Source organism: Saccopteryx leptura, chromosome 3 (assembly GCF_036850995.1).
Source record: "Saccopteryx leptura isolate mSacLep1 chromosome 3, mSacLep1_pri_phased_curated, whole genome shotgun sequence".
Taxonomy (NCBI): domain Eukaryota; kingdom Metazoa; phylum Chordata; class Mammalia; order Chiroptera; family Emballonuridae; genus Saccopteryx; species Saccopteryx leptura.
The window spans coordinates 180984976-181004463 of record NC_089505.1 but is presented as its reverse complement, the minus strand read 5'-3'; the positions used below and the strand labels follow the sequence as shown (position 1 = coordinate 181004463).

Here is a 19488-nt window from a genome sequence, read left to right as displayed (position 1 = left end):
CCATGAACCAGGGAGCACTGGGGGTGGAGGGAAAAGAACACAGTTTTTGGTTCAATAAGATAAAAGAGGTTTTGGTTAAAAGAAAAATGCAGCAGCCCTGACCAGGTAGCTCAGTAGGTTAGAGCATTGTCTCAACATACTGGGATTACGGGTTTGATCCCTGGTCAGAGCACGTACAAGAATCAACCAATGAGTGCATAAATAAGTGGAACAACAAATTGATGCTTGTTTTTCTCTCTCTCTCCCTTTCTCTTTTTAAAAAAATAAATGCGTAGAAAAATTTAAATGCAGCTTACATTCTGAATCGTCATCCTTGAATATTCCAAATGTGTCAGATTGTATACCCACACATTACAGCCTGTTTCACCTGCTTTACAGTTCAAAAGTGGTATAATTTGAAATCTTCAGAAGAGGCTACATAACAGTGAGCACATAATACGCACCACTCACTCACTATCTACTCAGTAAGTGCCTCCCATAGGCCAGGCTGGGTGGGTGGGCACTGGGGACCCTGAGGACTCAGTGGTGGAAAACAAGACAGAACTGCCTGGTTCCTGCCCTCAGGAAGTTTTTTAGTCTAGCACAAATGAGTTGAGTAAAGTATTACACAGTTCATAGGAAAAACAGAATGCCTCCTTAATTACCAGTATGTCCTCGTTTTCCTTCCTTTGCAATATACGGGAAATGGAATGTGGTAGAAAGAGTACTGTTGCATTCTTGGGAGGCATTTGACCGGAGAGATCAGGACAGCAAGTTCCCCTTCATGAATAATGGATCTAGGTGATGTTCACCAATGGCAAAAAGCATTAGGTAAAAAGTTGATGGGGGAACTGTATCATAGATATATTAAGCTGACAACACCTCAATCTACTTACTGACTACTCGTAAAAGAACAGAGAGGGAGAGACATACAGAAGTACAAAACACCACTCAATGAAGGAGTTTTGTCTTCCTCCCAACATCAAACTTAAATCTGAGTAAGCCTCTAGACTCAGTTACCAATTGTAGGAAAAACAAAGAACAGTAAAATTTTTAAATGACACCACAGGGATACAACTGCAAATTTTTAGAATGTGGGCAACTGACAAACAACCCAATGTTTTCAACAAAAGAAGTTACCAAAGGAGAGGGGGAGAGAAACAGACTAAAAGGGACATCAGGGTAATATCAACAAAGTGCAAGTGGGAGCCCTGTTCGGATACGGATTCAACCAGTGGGAAAAGAAAGTATGAAGCACCAGGGAAAGCAAGAAAATATGCCCTGACTGCACATCTGATATCTAAATGTTTTTAAATAGTGATAAAAAACATTGTGGTTAAGTTTTGAAAAGTGCTTTCACTCAGTTATATGTAGGTAGATGAATGTTTATGGATGAAATGGAATCAGCTTCAAAAGAATAGGTGAGGAAATAAGTACATAAAAAATGTTCTACATTATTGGCATTATTATTCAGCAATAAATGAAATTAAGTCCTAACACATGCTACGACATAGACGAACCCTGAAGATATTACATTAAGTAAAAGAAACCAGTCACAGGGGACCACATGTTATATGGCTCCATGTATATGAAATGTCCAGAACAGGCAAATCTACAGAAACAAGCAGATCAGAGGTTGCCTAGGGCTGGGGGTAGCAGAGAAAGATGATATTGGGGGGTGATAGCTAAGAGTTCTTGGGTTTTTTTATGGGCCGATGAAAATATTCTAAAATTGATTTGGTGAGAGACGCACAACTCTGTTTATGCTAAAAGCAACTGAATTGTACACTTAAAAGTTAAATCCATGTAGGGAGGGAGTGGGTAAGGATACAGGTGAAATATAATAGAACATGTGTTGTAATGGTTTTAAATGTGTAGGTTCTGGTGTCAGACCCTCTGGGTCAAATGTTGGCTCTGCCAATTACTAGATATATGACCTAGGGTAAGATATTTAACTTATCTGAACCTCAGTTTCCTTACATGGAAATCTGTACAGGTTTGTACAGATTAAATGAGGTCGAGATATTTAAAGCACACAGTGTATGGCATATTTAAAATGCTCAATAAGCAGTAACTTTTATTATTAACATTTTTTCCCCCTCATACCGGCTCCTTCAGGAGGAACATCTTTCTTCAGCATCTGCCTCAGAAATCACAGGAATTGTGACTAATCCTGACGTTTGGTTGGCTTAGTCCTTTTGCATTTTTATGCTTTTCTTTAAGAAAGCATTGTTCTTCAAAGGCTCCATTTTGGTTTCAGGCTACAGACAAGGATTCAGGAGGAGCAGCAAGAGATACAGGAGACCAACAGTAGCCACATCAGTCAACTGTGCTGAAAGGCCTGCCCCCCCCCCCCATCCCCAGTATGGCCACAAATGCTGGAGGAACAAAGGCTAAGTTTCACAGAGGAGCCTTTCAGACCCCTTTCCTTTGGTGGTGACTTTGGGATATGGTTGGTGCGACCCAGAGGTGGCCACTTTTCACTGCTGACATTATCGGACCTGCCAATTTTTCTTCTGGATTCCACCTCCGTTCAGCTCTTTCACCCCCACAACGGCCTCCTGAACTTGCAAAGTGCTTTGGCTCTTTTTCAATAACAGAGGCTCTACATGAACCTAAATCAGTGAGACTATGATAAATATTTTATAAACGGCACTCTGAAAGCACATCTCAGACAAACATACACACACATTGGGATTTATATACTCACACACGCTCACCACACAGAACTGCCGTATTTTCTTCCATTCAAGTTCACTTCAAAACAGAATTAAAACAATTTTTGTTTTGTTTTACTATACTATCAACTGCACAAAGCAATCAGTCAAGGAGAGATAGAAACATATGGACTAAATTTCATGGCGTTGAAAAATAGTAAACAAAGACAGCAATGTGCTCTTCCACTCTGCTCTCTGGGACCCTCACTCGGCAGCCACAGGCCCAGCTTGCATCAAATTCATCCCAGGGGGGCCCCGGTCAGAGCGCTGCTCCCATCTTTGCAATGACTTGTTCAAACACTCAAAGGTTCTTTGAAGCAATGTCTCAGAGCAGTGCTAGTTAGCATTCTCTCCACCTTGGAAAATGCTTTTTTGCATGCCAGGCCTTCCCCACGGACACACTAGGACGTCCGAGACAAGCAACCATGCTGAGTACTGTGGGTGGGTGTGTTTGCTGTTATGAGTGTGCAAGACTGTCCTGCACACTGAAAAGCAATGGAAAGTGAAGGTAATAATCAAATTTGTTTTCCTAAGTATTGATTTTTCCAGACCTCCATTCCATCTTAAGGTGAGCAAGTATGCTCTACCAAAGAATGAGCCAAAAAAACCCCCCACCTTTATTTTACTGTTATAATATCTAGACTTGATACCTTTTAACGTTTGCTAAAATGAACAGTGTTCTTACAATTCACTGCATAATCTCTGGCTTCCTCTGGCTTGCTAATTGAAACAGAAATGTGTATTGGGTTATTTACTCAGATACAACACTGACTGCATGTCTTGTTATCAAAATGCTGCCACCTCTGAGAACACAATGTATTCTCATCTACCATGTATATAACTTGCCCTCTTCCTTGTCAAATTGTGTCCATTCTCAGGTAAAGGTGAAGAGAATAAAAGTAAAACAAAAACAAAAACACACAACCAGACAGTCGTACTATAATGGCAAACTGACATGAGAACTTAAGTGTTGTGGTTGCTCACTAAATGTCAGGATATGATCAGGCACAGATTATACACTATAGCCTGGCCCTTTCCCTTCCTTCCAGAAGGCTAACTGGAACAGAAGTATCACAGTGGTGACGGCAAGCGTTCCACGGTACACTGTTTACATGCCCCACTTCAGGGAGAGGTGCTGGAACGAGCACAGGCACGTGTCTGGAAGGCACGACCTTTGGGACCAAGATGGTGAATCCTAGCTTCCCCGGTGCCTGCCCATGTGTCTGTCTGGGACCAAGATGGTGACTCCTAGCTTCCCCGGTGCCTGCCCATGTGTCTGTCTGGGACCAAGATGGTGAGTCCTAGCTTCCCCGGTGCCTGCCCATCTGTCTGTCTGGGACTAAGATGGTGAGTCCTAGCTTCCCCGGTGCCTGCCCATGTGTCTGTCTGGCCACAGCTGTCATGGAGCCGTGACGCAGCAGCAGCTCCCCCGGCTCTTGTTCACCAGTTCAGGATCCCAAAGCACTGACGGGACTGGTGGCATGGCGAAGGGACAGGTAGGTGCCGCCGCAGAGGCAGTGGCCTTTACAGGCCAGCAGGTTTGCCTTGGTCTGAACTGTGGTGTTGGCATTTTCTAGCTGTGTGAGTGGGGGTGTGAACTCACTTCTCTGGGCCTCCAGTTTCTCACGTGAAAACCAGGGTTGTCCCGATTTCAGAGTTGTCGAAGAGATGGGAAGGAAGAGCAAGTGCTCAGCGGGGCCAGCAGCGAGGTGGGAGCAGAAGGTGGCCGGGGTGGGGGTGTGTGGCCTGCACAATTCCTGAAGGACCACTCAGCTGTGAACGTCCAGCCCTACTCTCCTCTGACCCTGCCGCCCCCATGCTGTCATGGTGGACAAGGAGGCTCGCAGACAGTAGGGCCCTCAGGGACTTATGGTTTATCTCAAGAGGTAATTCAAGCTGAAAGTATTGCTTGGCCTGGTTTGTTTTCATAATTAGGTGATTCAGGTTTTTATACCTAAATTTATCATATGATTTGAAATCTGTGGAGCCACTAACATCTCTTGCAATGTCAGGAATGGCTGTCATAGTAAGAACAGGAAGGAGGAGAAGGGACAGTTGCTTGCACTGTGCTGGACATTTTATTTTGATACTTTTTAATATTCCAAACGACGTCGGGAAGTAAATAAATGTTTTTGAATATTTATCACCTTTATTTGAAATGTTATTTAGTTGTGAGTTTAATTGTTTTCATAAACTAAGAAGAGTTATTGTAATATTTGGGAGGATTGCAAAGATAGCAGAGTTCCCCTAGCTCTACACACCCCATCGCCCCCATTAACATCTTCTGTTAGTCTAATGCATTTGCCTCAACTAATGAGCCTATATTGACACATGAAGTGCACAATTTATTTGAATTTCCTTTGTTTTTGCCTCCTGCCTGTTCAATGTCCCAGGATTCCATCCAGGACCACACATACATTTAGCCGCCATCTCTCCGTAGGCTCCTGCAGGCAGTGTCTGTTTCTTAGATTTTCCTTGTTCTTGAAGACCTTCACTGTTTTGACTAGTACTGGTCAAGTATTTTGCACAATGTCCCTCAACTGGGGTTTGTCTGATCCCCCCCCCCTCCTGTGATTAGACTGGGAGTATCGTTTTGGGAGGAGGACCACAGAGGTAAAGTGCCATCGCATCACATGGCACCACCAAGGGCACATGCTATCAGCATGACCTTGACGACTATGTGAGGCAGTGTCTGTCAGGCTGTTGCCTTCCTCCCCACTGTCCTCCGTGGAAGGCCCATGCACCCTGCACACTCCAGGGGCGAGGAGATGCTCCACCTCTTTGACAGTGAAGTATCTACATATTGTATATTATTTGGGATTCTGCTGCACAGATTTTTCTGTTCTCCATTTATTTAAGTATTTTTATCTAATAATTTATTTACATTAACATAGAATCATGAATATTTATTTTATAGTTTAGGTTATAAGCCAACATTATTTATTTTGTTTCTTTAACTGTTCCGACTTGGGCCATTGAGAGCTTTCAGTTGGTGCCCAGGCCCCTTTGAACAGCCCACCCCGCCCCCAATACAGTGACCTTTTTTAAGCACTTACTCCTTTTCAGGCACTACAGGATCCTGCAAGCTCATCTCATATGTCCCCTGTCCAGTTCTACAGTCAGCCACTTCACCAAAGAGCCCTGGAGACTTGTTTTTGAGCTCTTATCGGTTGGGCCAGGGCAGCCTGCCGTCCGGAGCTGTTTTTCCCTATGGCTGAGGTGCTGCCCTTCGTACTACTGGACCCAAAGTATGCCTACACTGGCTAGTGGGAGCACACTCTTTCCTGCCTGCATGGCCTCAGAGACTGCTCTGCTTGTTCCCTTATGGTGGTGCTTCCCTCAGCCACTGGAGTCTCCTCATTCAAAGTGCTGAGGACAGAGGGGACCCCCACAAGTCTTAGAGCTCCCTCTCGGGGCACAGCCATCTCGGGGACTCTGCCTTGTGGATTCCAGCACTGTGGCTCCTCGGACCCCTAACTCTGTCTCCTCAGCTTAGATTCCTAGGCTCTGTCAGGTCCCCATGCCTGCGCCGTGGCCTACAACCCTCTCCAGGCAGAGAGCTGGGAGAACAGCAGGGCTCACCCCATTGCGTCCCCCCTGTGCTATTTATGTCCTAGGTCTGAATACCACTGTTCCAAATATTTTGTTTAGATTTTTACTTGTCTAAGGCGGGAAGGTAAATTCAGTTCCTATTATTCCATCTTGGCCTGAGTAGAAGTTCTGAAGTTCACTATATATTGGGTCTCATTTGGAAATGTGATTGAATTCCCTGGGTATAAACAGTCTGCCATAGTCAGTGGCTACAGTGAATCATCTCCTAGACAAGTGAGGGACTTTGACCGCACAGCATCATGTGGCTGAAGTAATGGAGCAGGGTTGGTCTGCCTATATCACATGCGAGGTCGTTGGGGGCTCTGGAAGCCTCAGTGCCTTCCTGTGAACGCTACTGGATGATCAGAGAGCTGCCTGGGGAGGGCACATCACCAGGTACACCTGCTCTTCTCAGGACACAAGTGACCAAGGATTTTAAATGAAGACAGCCCACATGAGTGAAATGCACATGTCGAAGCAGCCTTAAAAACCCACAGAATGTCTGAATTCACAGGACCTTCCTCATCCCAGGCAAGCCGAGAAGGGCTGGTTAATAGGCGAACTCACCAATAGCTTGAAAACGCTCTCAGTTAACATGGGCAGAAAGTGGAAGGTCATGGCTAAAAAGGCCCCCCTGGGGTTTATTTACTCCAAGCCTTCCGTACATCTCAACTGTTTCATAGGAGTCTCATAAACACACACACACACATACACACACCCTTGTGAAATATAAACTGAGTCATAATTTTCTTCTGGATCTCTCAATTTCATTGTTTTTGGTTGGATCTTAGAAACCTTTCTCCCAAAACAATGAGGCAGGCTTTAATGATCTAAAAACAAATTTTTGAAATCTAGGAACCTTACATCTAAGGAGTGAACACTTTCAGCTGTGAGTGCCTCCATCACTGTAAATCAGAGATACTTCAGAGGGAACTCTCTTCACACAGCTCATCATGCACGTCCGTGTTCCTCAAGTGGTGCATCTCCCGCCATGCACTGCTGGCACACTCTGTGTGCTCCTTCAACCACAGGTGGGTAGTTGCATCTTTCCCTACTCTACTCAAAACCAAATGCCAGGCCTCCTGCATGTCCTTAGCGTGAGGCCAGCTCATGGCATCTCTAGCCTCACATCCATCTTCTGCCCCCCTCCATACCTCCCATCACCCACCCCTTCTGGCCCAGCAAAGCGCATGGGCACTTAGAAACATGAAAGTGTGTATCCTCATCAAAGACTAGAAGGCTCCTCATTACTGAAGGGGCCATAAGTGACCATAGAATTTTTTGCTCCATGGGTTTCCTAAAGAACCGCGAGTTAGGAAGTAAGGCAGAGGGGGTGAGTGACCTGGTTTCAGAGTAATTGATATGCTCATCTTCAAAAAATGAGGGGTGTATGGGGTGCAAAAAGATGGAGAAGTACAACAACCACATGCCCCACCATGTGAAGAGCTACGCTCTGTGGCTGAGCAGAATGCCAAGTAGGTTATCTGCAAATGGCGCACAGAGTGAGTGCCCCTCCCAGTGAGCACGGTCCAGAGGGGCAGCCTCGGCACTGGCCCTGCGGAGGGATTTTGCTAGTATCATATCACTCTGCTTTTCTGCTGATCGTGTTAAGTTGAAACATGAGTTTTCTAATATTTAACATTTTGGACTTAAAAAGTGGCAATTTCCTGTTTTTGAAATACCTGCTTCATGGTTTACCTGGCTAGACTGTAACTTATATAGACTTTTGCAGCCATGAGTGACACAGCTGCAGTTCTGGGCACTCTCCACCTCTACAATGCTGTACCATAAGCACTACTATTTTCAGTTATTCTGGGAAAACTAAATTATCTTATAGAGACCGCTGCTATAACTTCATGTTAATAAGAATTTCAATAGTAACTATAACAATAACACAAACAACACATAAGTATATATGTATAGGTATATACACTATTTTTACTGCTCACAAAAATTAGGGGATATTTCAAAACGAACATGAAGCAATAAAATATCCTCTAATTTTAGTGAGCACTATGCATTAACTCTTTTATTCCTCACAACAAACCTGAGGTATGTTCTGTTACTATTTCCATTTACAGGAGGAAAGCAGTTACCAGGATTCCACAACCTGCAATTACCAAGACCAGACTGAATGGTTCCCAGTGCAAACAAATTCAATGTATTCAGTGTTCATTATCATAGCTCTTATTTGTAGCCCCTGGATGTTTCCTTTCTGTCTGCTTTTGAAAAAAATCATTGCATTTGATACCAACAATCCATAGCACATTAGAAAACTGTTAACAATTATCATTTGCATTTTGAATCAAGTTCTAAGATTCATGTATTATTCTCCCTTTTCCTTGGATTTCACCAAGCCATCTGAACTATACATCCAACCACTGATGAAAAGGCATATTTCATATATGTAAATATTAACATGTAAATGAGACAAAAATACATTCGTAGATAATTATACCCTTTTAATTGAATGTTGGCTGAGAAGTAACCAGGACAGTCCTTATAGCATATTTTCAACATTTAATACCTTTTACTACTATGACATATTAAGAAAAATATCTGACCAATGTTAAAATAATTTTTTAAATTCTGACCATCACCACCAACCATAGGAAACAGAACCTAGCATTGTTTCTAAAGGCCACCTAATAGAAATGACACAGGATTGCCCAGGAAAGGAAGCAGGTGGAAGGGAGGGGAAGTGCTGGATTAGGACAGATTCAGAGGCACAAACCCAGAAAGCACCAAGGGTTTGAGAATTCTGAAAGAAGGGCAAGCTAGTGGCCGGAGCCTGCATAGCATCTCCTCGGGGTGGCAGGAGCTCTCTGGGAGAGCTCAGGGACACTGGGCAAACAAAGAACCCTTGCCTGGAAAAGACCCTTGCCCAGCTCGCACAGAAGCAGAGCACCTGTCTGCCTTCCAGGGGCAGCAGGCTTGGACATGGAGCACATCCCAGACGTGGCCAGTGTGGGCAAGCTGAGTGCTTTTTCCTTAGCCTCAAGGCAGTCACCCAACCTGGTGTGTGTGTGTGGGGGGGGGCAGGGGAGAAAATAGCACGAGACAGAGTAAACCAAATTTAGACAAATAAAGAAAGGTGTCACCCCTCACACCTAGAGCTGTGGGAGAAAATGTACACAGCTCTAATCCTATTTGAGAATCCAATAGGATATCTGTAAATATCTCAATTCATCTTCTATTTTACATTTCCTCTAAAATTCTCAACTGCCTATAGACCCACCAGTTTCCCCTCCAGAGACTGCAAGGGGTCCATGGACCTGTTTTACAGAACAGTGCACTCAATCTTAAGGTACATGAGGGCAGGGCTCTGTCAGCACCAAACAACAAGCATACAACAAAATGTGTTGAACTGAATTGCTGTTGTTTGATTTTAGTGAAGTTTATGTCCTCAGAATCATTACGCATTATGAAAATCTCTCAGTCCAGGGGCTACTATAGGTTCACCATTCTTTGGAACCATAATATACAATCCAAGACTTGACAGTTATATGTATCCACTTTTGATTGACTGCGTGAATTATATTAAATGAGAATTAAAAAAAAAATTTTCCTGTGCAACTTCTTTCTTCATGCCTCCTTCCCTCCTTCACTCCCTCTACCTTTAAAAAATTTTGCCGGCCCTGGCTGGTTGGCTCAGCAGTGGAGCATCAGCCCAGCATGTGGAAGTCCTGGGTTTGATTCCTAGTCAGAGCATACAGGAGAAGTGACCACCTGTTTCTCAACCCCTCCTTCTGTCTCTCTCTCTCTCTCTCTCTTCTCCTCCCACAGCCATGGCTCAAATGGTTTGAGTAAGTTGTCACTGGGTGCTGAGAATGGCTCCATGGCCTCGCCTCAGGCACTGAAATAGCTCAGTTGCCAAGCAATGGAGCAGTGGCCCCACAGGGGGCTTGCCAGGTGGATCCCAGTTGGAGCGTATGCAGGAGTCTGTCTCTCTGCCTCCCTAACTCCCCACCTCTCATTTAATTAAAAAAAATTGCCTATGGATATTTTCAAGCTTGAGAAAATCCCATTTCACTTTGAAGCAGGAGGATTTCATAAATACTGAAAAGCCGATATCCATAAAACCAAACCAGTACATGTGGAAGTTCTACCAAAGTCCCTCTATGTGAAATTTTCTGGTGTCCCAAGGGGTGACTGGGAGGATGCTGACATCCCAGAGGGTACAGGAGAAAGGAGCATATGTGGCCCTTCTTGAACTGCCACTCTGCTGTCGGAGGCTCCATGAGTCCTCCAGCTTAGGCCTCCCAAGCCCTTAGTTTATAGCCCTCATTATTTGGGGGCCTGACACTGTGTAGAAAAGAAGGGAAAACAAAAAAAAATTTTTCACCAAAACTCTTAATTAACTAAAATCCAAGTAAGCAAAATACTCAAAGCTTGTTTTGCTGTTTTAACTTTAGATGATTTAGACAAAGTATTTGATTTTGAACAAATAAAACAAAAACTTCTTAAATATGACTTAGGGACAGTCTAACTTTAGACTAGAACTCCCTTCTAGAGTTTTACAATAAGAATTGACCCACACAAATTCATTAAATTAGTGAATGGCCTTTCCTCCAAGTTCTAGGAATATTTGTAATCATAGCCCATTAGAAAAACATTTCAATTACCAAAGTGAGTTAAGCTAAATTTTACCTACTCTACACAATTAAGGCAGAAAGCACACATATCACTATAGAACGATAAATATAGGAATGGAAACTATAAGGACTGTCTAAATTAATTCTCATCCATAAAAATATTAAACTGACCAGAACATACACCTCATAGAACATTCTAGTTAATTGACGCTGATCAAAATGGACACCATTATTTCTGCAGAAAATGCCCTCCCCCCAATTTACTTCTTTTTTCAACATTGAAGAAAAATGCCACCAGACATCTGGTTAAGTATATAGTTTGCTATAAGAACATTATGAAATATTCACTTTCTGGTATGCCAATTAATCAACAGTTCAAATGGTATAGAGATGTTCACCTGAAACCTATGTACTCTTTTTTTTTTTAAATATTTTTCTGAAGCTGGAAACGGGGAGAGACAGTCAGACAGACTCCCGCATGCACCCGACCGGGATCCACCCGGCATGCCCACCAGGGGCGACACTCTGCCCACCAGGGGGCGATGCTCTGCCCCTCCATGGTGTCGCTGTGCCGTGACCAGAGCCACTCTAGCGCCTGGGGCAGAGGCCAAGGAGCCATCCCCAGCGCCCAGGCCATCTTTGCTCCAATGGAGCCTTGGCTGCGGGAGGGGAAGAGAGAGACAGAGAGGAAGGAGGGGGTGGGGGGTAGAGAAGCAAATGGGCGCTTCTCCTATGTGCCCTGGCTGGGAATCGAACCCGGGTCCCCCGCACGCCAGGCCGACGCTCTACCACTGAGCCAACCGGCTAGGGCTGAAACCTATGTACTCTTATTGATCAATGTCACCCCTTTAATTTAATTCTCTAAATAAAATTAAAAAAATAAACCCAAAATAAAATAAAACTAGAAGTATAAAGCACAGTTTCTCAAAGAGAAAAAATGTTAAGAGTGTGGGCTTTTTTCTTATTTGTTTGCTTACTCTGAACGAAACATTTAAAAAAGGACATATATTGCCTGACCAGGCAGTGACGCAGTGGATAGAGCATTGGACTGGGACACAGAGGACCCAGGTTCAAAACCCTAAGGTTGCCAGCTTGAGCGTGGACTCATCTGGCTTGAGCGCAGGATCACCAGCTTGAAAGCGGGGTCACTGACTTGAGTGTCCCCATGACCCAATGGTCGCTGGCTTGAGCCCAAAGGTCACTGGCTTGAGCCCAAGGTTGCTGGCTTGAGCAAAGAGTGACTCACTCTGCTGTAGCCCCCCATTCAAGGAACATATGAGAAAGCAATCAGTGAACAACTAAACTACTACAATGAAGAATGGATGCTCATCTCTCTCCCTTCCTGTCTGTCTGTCCCTATCTGTCCCTCTCTCTGACTCTCTCTGTCTCTGTCAAAAATAAAAATAAATAAATAAATAAAAGTATATATAACATTGGCTTTCAAAAGTTCCCAATTTCTGGATATATTTTGCAAGTTTTATGAAAATCCTAATTTTGAAGGGACATCAAGTCAGCAGCAATAAAACAGAAATCAGTTAAAGGCTGGGTCAGACTGTAAAGGAGCCAACATGAAGGTGGAAATGGGGTAAGAACACATGTTCACACATACTATGGTATTTTGTATTTGACAAGTCTGTCATCAATTTTCCAGCTACTTTATTGCTCGCAAGATCTACTTTAATATTTATTGGATGTGGTATAAACATGGGCAATGAAGAGAACTGCACCTCCGTCACAAGTCATCAATCACCCATTAAGGCACAAAATGAACTACAAATGAAAAGTTCTCATTAGAACACTGAGAATTTCAATTAGCCTTTTTATTTACTAATATCATCTTAAAGTTGACATAAAGTTAACTGCTCCCTACTTTTAATTTATTTTATTTAATGATACTTCTATTATTGTTTTAGGAATGATGCTAGTGTAAATGGAAAACAGAATTGCCAGCTCTGTAACCATTGGTTCTTGGTATCAGCACTTAAAACTGTGCAGCTCTCTGTGCTGACAGCGCCTCCACTGGCAAACATGGCAAACACTCCTAAAACCCGCTGGAGTTTCTGTAAGAACCGTGTGGCATCAACCCCACAATGTAGCACAGTGCAAGAAGGGCGAGGGTTTTCTGCAGGCGCAGGGACCGTGGCATTATGACAGGATGCAGAGCAGCTACGGTGCGTAGACTAAGCCGGTTTTCCACAAAAAGGCTAATGCTACAAAGAAGACTGTGCTGAGGCTTGAACGCGTTAAGCCCAACAGCAGAGCTAAGGGAATGGTGGTTACTAAGAGATGCATGCATTTTGAAGTGGGTGGAGATAAGAAGAGAAAAGGCCAAGTGATCTGGTTCTAAGCTTCTTATTTGGTTTTAAATGACGATACAATCTTGAGAATAAAAAAAAAAGTAAGAGAGAAGCTGCTATTCTGGTTTCTGAAGTGTCACTGGAGTCCTCTATTCTTCATCTGTCCAGTGGCTGCTGTGTGTTAAGTGTCCGGTCCCAATAGGAGCCCAGGAGGAAGGCCATGGTACAGGCTTCCATATTCACAGTCATCCTTTATATTCATATTAGGATACTATGAATCTTCATTGACATGCTTCCCCAAGTGGCATGGGCCCAGGCCTCCAGGCTGTGCAGCACCCGGCCATGCAAAGAGTACAGTTCTGAGGGCAGTGTGTGGCGGCCCCAAGGGACAGGTGACTTATGGTGGCTCAGGCTGGCAGACAGCACTAATACCGGGTCTTTGCAGAGAGGGGCTCACGTGGGGCTCTAACTCTCTAAGGGCCAGTAGGGGCAGAGCCCAGGTAATCCCGATGAATTAGAGAGGCCCCTGCCTCCCAACATTAGGGTCCACAGTGACCGCAAACCCGTCACAGCCTGGCAGCCCATCTGTCTGTCACCCACCAAATCCCACTGATCCTCTGAGCCTTGGTGGAAGGCTTTTGAGACCCTGAATCTTACTTAATGTCTACATGAAAAAGCGACTGCTGCTTGCTGAGCCCATAAATGTCTGGTTGAAAATTAACACCTTGCTCAAATAAAAGCACAAAGTAAAGTGTCCTCTTGTGGGGCCACTGGGAAGAAAACAACATAGCCATGAGCAAGGTTCTATGACAGGCATGTGGAGACAGGCATTCCTTCCAAAAGGTGGGACTCGAACATGTGAGCCACAGGCCTGTCAGGCACAGCCGTGTAGATGTCTGTGTGTCTGACATCCTCATTTTGTTCAGAAAGGTAACCAAAAGGTTTCTCAAATATGTGTCACCAACCACAAGTTAAGTGAGTTGGAGCAGTGAGCATAATTTGAAAATTACCACAGCTATTGGTACATGTATTTCTTAAAAGGCCTCTCAGTTTATGACCCTCAAAGTTAACAAAACAAAATGAAACACAGTTTTCCCAATATCTACTGCATTTTTATTGTTCGATAAATAATAATACAAAAATAGATAACATAATAAGGTATCCTTATGCTGTTGTCTGGGGTTGTCAAGTTTTAAAACCTACTAATCAGGGCCCTGGCCGGTTGGCTCAGTGGTAGAGCATTGGCCTGGCGTGCAGGAGTCCCAGGTTCGATTCCTGGCCAGGGCACACAGGAGAAGCGCCCATCTGCTTCTCCACCCCTCCCCCTCTCCTTCCTCTCTGTCTCTCTTTTCTCCTCCCGCAGCGGAGGCTCCACTGGAGCAAAGATGGCCCCGGGTGCTGGGGATGGCTCCTCGGCCTCTGCCCCAGGCGCTAGAGTGGCTCTGGTCGCAACAGAGCGACGCCCCGGAGGGGCAGAGCATCGCCCCCTGGTGGGCGTGCCGGGTGGATCCTGGTCAGGCGCATGCGGGAGTCTGTCTGACTGTCTCTCCCCGTTTCCAGCTTCAGAAAAATACAAAAATAAATAAATAAATAAATAAATAAATAAATAATCTACTAATCAGGAAAATGCTTTAAATGTAGTTTAGTAAATAACTGTGTTTGGACCTCTGTAAATTGTAGTCTGTAGCTGTGCTCACCTAAGACGCATCCAGTCATTAGAAGAGATACCTATGACGCTTGGTGGTTTCTGGTAATGGACTAAAAGGGCACTTTCTATAAAAGACTAGAAAATATTTTGGGGTTGAGGGTCAGTCTGACATTTTTAGAAAATGGGAGGGTTGAGGGGCACACTAGAGGTGGCTGTGAATGTCACTTGGGTTCTTAAACTCTGCTGCAAAATGGGAACATCAGGGAGCTTTTAAAAGTCTTGGTGTAAGGTCTCATTCCGGACCTGCAGACTGGGTATTAGCATTTTTTAAAAAAGATTTTATTTATTTATTTTAGGGAAGGGAGAAAGAGAAAAAGAGAGAGAGAAGAGGGGAGGAGCAGGAAGCATCAACTCCCATATGTGCCTTGACCAGGCAAGCTCAGGGTTTCAAACCAGCAACTTCAGCATTCCAGGTCGACACTTTATCCACTGTGCCACCACAGTTCAGGCCTAAGCAATTTTTAAAGCTCTCCAGGCAATGCGCATGTGCTGCTACATTTGAGAACCAGAATTAGTGCTATGGACAGGTGCTTTTCAAGTTGTAATGTGCACATGAGTCCCTTGGCTCTCCTTAAGGTGCGGATTCCGGCTGCGGAGGTCAGCAGTGGGGCCCTGAAAGGCTGTATTTTAACAATATCCCCACCCAGTGCTGCTGCTGCCACTGCTGCTGCTGGCCCATGAGCTAGTTTAACAACAAACCATAGACAATGAGAAACCACCAGAACTTTCCTGCATAAGCAGACTGAAAGGGAGGGAATGAAGTAGGAGATGAGTAAAGAAGCGACTGAAGGAGACGGAGTGGGTTAGAGAAGTCCAGAGGAATCCTGGCAGCAAACTCAGTGAGAAATGACCCTGTCATATTCAAGGCCACACCATAAGGGACTAGCAGTTGCTATGGGGTGGACTTGTAAAAAGCCCTAATAGGATCTAAAAGACCATACATATAAAACTATATTCTACTTTGGTATATGGCCCTTGCCAGCAGTCTGAGCAATAGCAGAGCACCTTTGCCTTCTCCTTCTGAAAAAGACTTTGCTGCCCCTACCACCTCTCTCTCCTTCCAGGCACCTGGGCAGATTGCCAGTACTTGTCTACGTGCAGCTGAAAGGACCCATCACTGGGTCTGAGCAGTGCTTATCCATGCCTCCCTGTATCCACTGCCCGGTAACAACTGAGAGACACAGCCCAGCTTCCAATGGAAGAACGACATGGACAGTGCCCATTGACAGGTAGACGGAATGTGAAATACACTTTGTTGGGTTAAATGGCAGAGATTTTCAGGTTATTTGTCACCACAACGCTGGCCAGGCCAATCCCGGCTGACAGATCAAGTGCCTTTACCCCACCAGGGGCCAGTCCAGAAACCTGGCAGAGGTGACTGGAGGCTCCTAGTGGCCTGCAGAGTCTGCTGACCAACTGCCTGGATTCCATTTAGGATGAGGAATGTTGCTCGAGGACCCTGGCCCGAATGACTCCTATAACCCACAGGACCACCAGGGAAGCTCCACACATCTCAGAAGAGTTTCCTAAGCCCCCAAAGTTTTTTTTTTAGTAAATAAGATACTTCAGAAATGTGTTCATCCCTCCTCAGTTCCCCCACACCATGGCTAGAGAGACCCTGGTGTTGTTCGGGTCTCACCTCTTCTATTTCAATCCAGACTCCCTCGAAGCTCCTTCTACATTCAGAGTTTTAACTAAAGAGTGTAGCACAGTCCTTTTGTTAAAAAGATTCAAGTAATATTGGATGATTTTTTAAATAATAATAAAAAAATAAGTGCTGCTTTTAAGTTGAGGATTTAGCTTGCTCTGCTTCTCAGACCCTGTATTTCATACCAGACCAAAGATAGTTCAGAGGGTGCTAACGTCACCCAGCTAAACCTCATACTAAAATTAGATATCTGAAGTCTGTAAATGAATGTAAAACAGGCTCTGTGTGAACACAGTATTAAAATAATGACCTGGAACCACCTCAAAGGCAAAGGATCAATTTTAGTTGTATCTCAAGATTCTGTCTTTGTTTACTGAAAGCAATACTTGTTTCCCAAGTGAATAACGAGCAATGTCCTAAGAAGGTATTTTTTGTATCACAGTACCAGAAAGTGGGAAGAGCATTATTAAATTGGGTATTTGATAAATATTTAAAAAATAAAATTAGTAAATAAACTGCACTCAAATCTCAATTATAAAATGGACTTAGATATCATCTTTTCATCTTCCAAGTTCCATGCAATGCTGGTATAGGATTTCCTTCACTGGGGAATGTGACCCTACCTTGGCTGGAAACTTGAGTGTTTCTCAAAGAATGCCTTCAGTTCTACTCTCAGACTCTTAAACACCCTCCAATTCTCCACCCATTAGTCTGTTTCCTTTACTTCTCATATAATTCAATTAAAACAAAATTCAAAATTCATTCTCACCAATCATCAGTCCAGTGATGAATTTGCTCTCTTTGCTTAGAAATAATCTTATTATTGTTATCCATGTCTACATGTACAACCCGTCAAAAGCCAAGCCCAGGCCCTGGCTGGTTAGCTCAGTTGGTACAGCATCATTCCAAACACCAAGGTTGTGGGTTCGATCCCCAGTCAGAGCACATACAGAAAACAACCAATGAATGCACAGCCAAAATGGAACAAATGAATGCTTCTCTCTCTCTCCTCACTTCTCTCTGTCTCTCTCTCCCGTCCCTTCTATGTCTAAAATCAATCAATAAATAAAATTTAAGTAATCAAGCCCAAGTAAGATTTAAATTTTTTTTCTTTGACCTTATTGCTAGTTTCTAAATTTGACAATGAATGGATCACTTTGGTAAATATGAAAAAAAAAATTAAAATACTTTGGAGTTAAACAACATCTCAGAAAGTGTCCCTGCCCCCTCCTTTCCCTCCTATTTCAGTCAGTTTTGCTACAATTTTTATTGCATTGGTTGTTTATTAAATAACCGATATCTGTTCTCTTCGGTTGGGTAAATTATGTCTACCAATATGGGATGATCCACTTATACTGGCTGTTTCTTGCAAACTGAGCCCTAATTAATGAATGTCTTCCACACTGGATTTTAAAAAATTATTATTTTATTTAAAAATATATGCTCATAAGAAAATTATAAATTGTACAGAATGAGGTATGAACTGAAGAGTAGAAGATATCCCTACTTTCAGTCCCTTGTTACAGAGATAAGTTATTAACAATTTTCTTTTATCATTTTAGATATTTTTCATGCACCAAAAAGTCTGCATCCTTATAAAACCAGAAAATGAGATGATAATCTATAGAAGGTTGTACACGTTGGTTCTTTCAATATGTCCTTAATACTTTATAATGACTGCTAGTATTTCACAGTATGAACATTCTATAATTTATATAATCAATCTTTTATTGAAAAAGTTTTTGGCATAAAATGAAACACTGCAGTGAACATACTGGTATGGTAATCTTTGAATACCTGTACTGAGATAGTTGTGGAATAAATAAAATCTGGGTCAAAGAGTATGTATATTTTAGATTCTAAACAACATCGTAAAACTGCCTTCCTGAAGAATCGTGCCGAATTGCACGTCCTCAAATAGTGCAGATAGATAATATCTGTTATTCCATACATTTGAATATTAGCACTATTATCATCTTTTAAAATCTTTGCCAATCCAGTGGCAGAAAAAGATAATTTGTAGTACTCATTTGTACTTCTATAATCATGAGAACGCTGAGCACCCTTTCCTAGATTTACCAGCAGACTATTTCTCACTCACTTACTGATACAAGCTCTAGGTTACAGTAAGAAAACTGATCTTTTATTATGGCATGGAACATTTTCCTTCCTATTTCCCTAGTTTGTTAAATGTCCTTGATTCAATATTTTTTGGTACATTCTGTTGAGCAGAAGCTTTAAATTTTTATGCAGATAAATTCATCATTCTTTTCCTTTATGACTACTGAGTTTCCTATTAGGTTAATTTTTCCAAGAAAGGAAGAACTGCTTCTAATTTAATCTCTCTAAACTGCTCAAAGTAGTCAGAGAGGCTGGCTTCATTAGTTATGTGTCGTGTAACCTTCCACAAGTTACTCATTCTCCCAGAATTTCAATTTCCCCATCTGTAAAATTAGGATAATAAAACTACCTCCAAGGATTGTTGTTAAGACAAATAAAATAATGTAGGTATATATGACTCAGTGCAAGCACATAGGAAGTGTTCAATAAATGGTAGCTTTGCTTCCCCCAGACTTGAGACATCAATCACTTAACCGCACCAGTGAATGAGCAATAAATAACCCTGTGGTGACTGCACACTTCCCTGGGAAGCAGACAGACTGGGGATCCTAGCACACTGCTCACAGGCCCAGGCCCTGGCTGCCTGAGCTACTGTCACATATGCGTAGACTGTTTAATTTCCCATGAAGCAGAATAAATTCTTAGCACAGTTCTTAGAATACTTTGGGGTCTAGAGATTTTTTTTTTTTTATCATTTTGGGATCAGAGCTCACGAAAAAGGCCCACAACTACTTACTACCAGTGATAGCTCCGTGGACACACGGCTTTTGGGTAAGTGCAGCATCTTCACCTTAACTTTGAAAAAACAAAAAGAAAAAATTGCTCCAAAGAA

General features: G+C 43.1%; 1 protein-coding gene and 1 pseudogene across 9 annotated transcripts in view; one reads left to right on the top strand and one right to left on the bottom strand.

Annotated features, from left to right (window-relative positions):
* The window catches only part of FARS2 (phenylalanyl-tRNA synthetase 2, mitochondrial), a 659092-nt gene that overhangs the window by 64310 nt on the left and 575294 nt on the right, over positions 1-19488 (bottom strand). The gene's annotated exons all lie outside the window — the stretch shown is intronic.
* On the top strand, positions 12911-13229 carry LOC136397755 (large ribosomal subunit protein eL42-like; annotated as a pseudogene).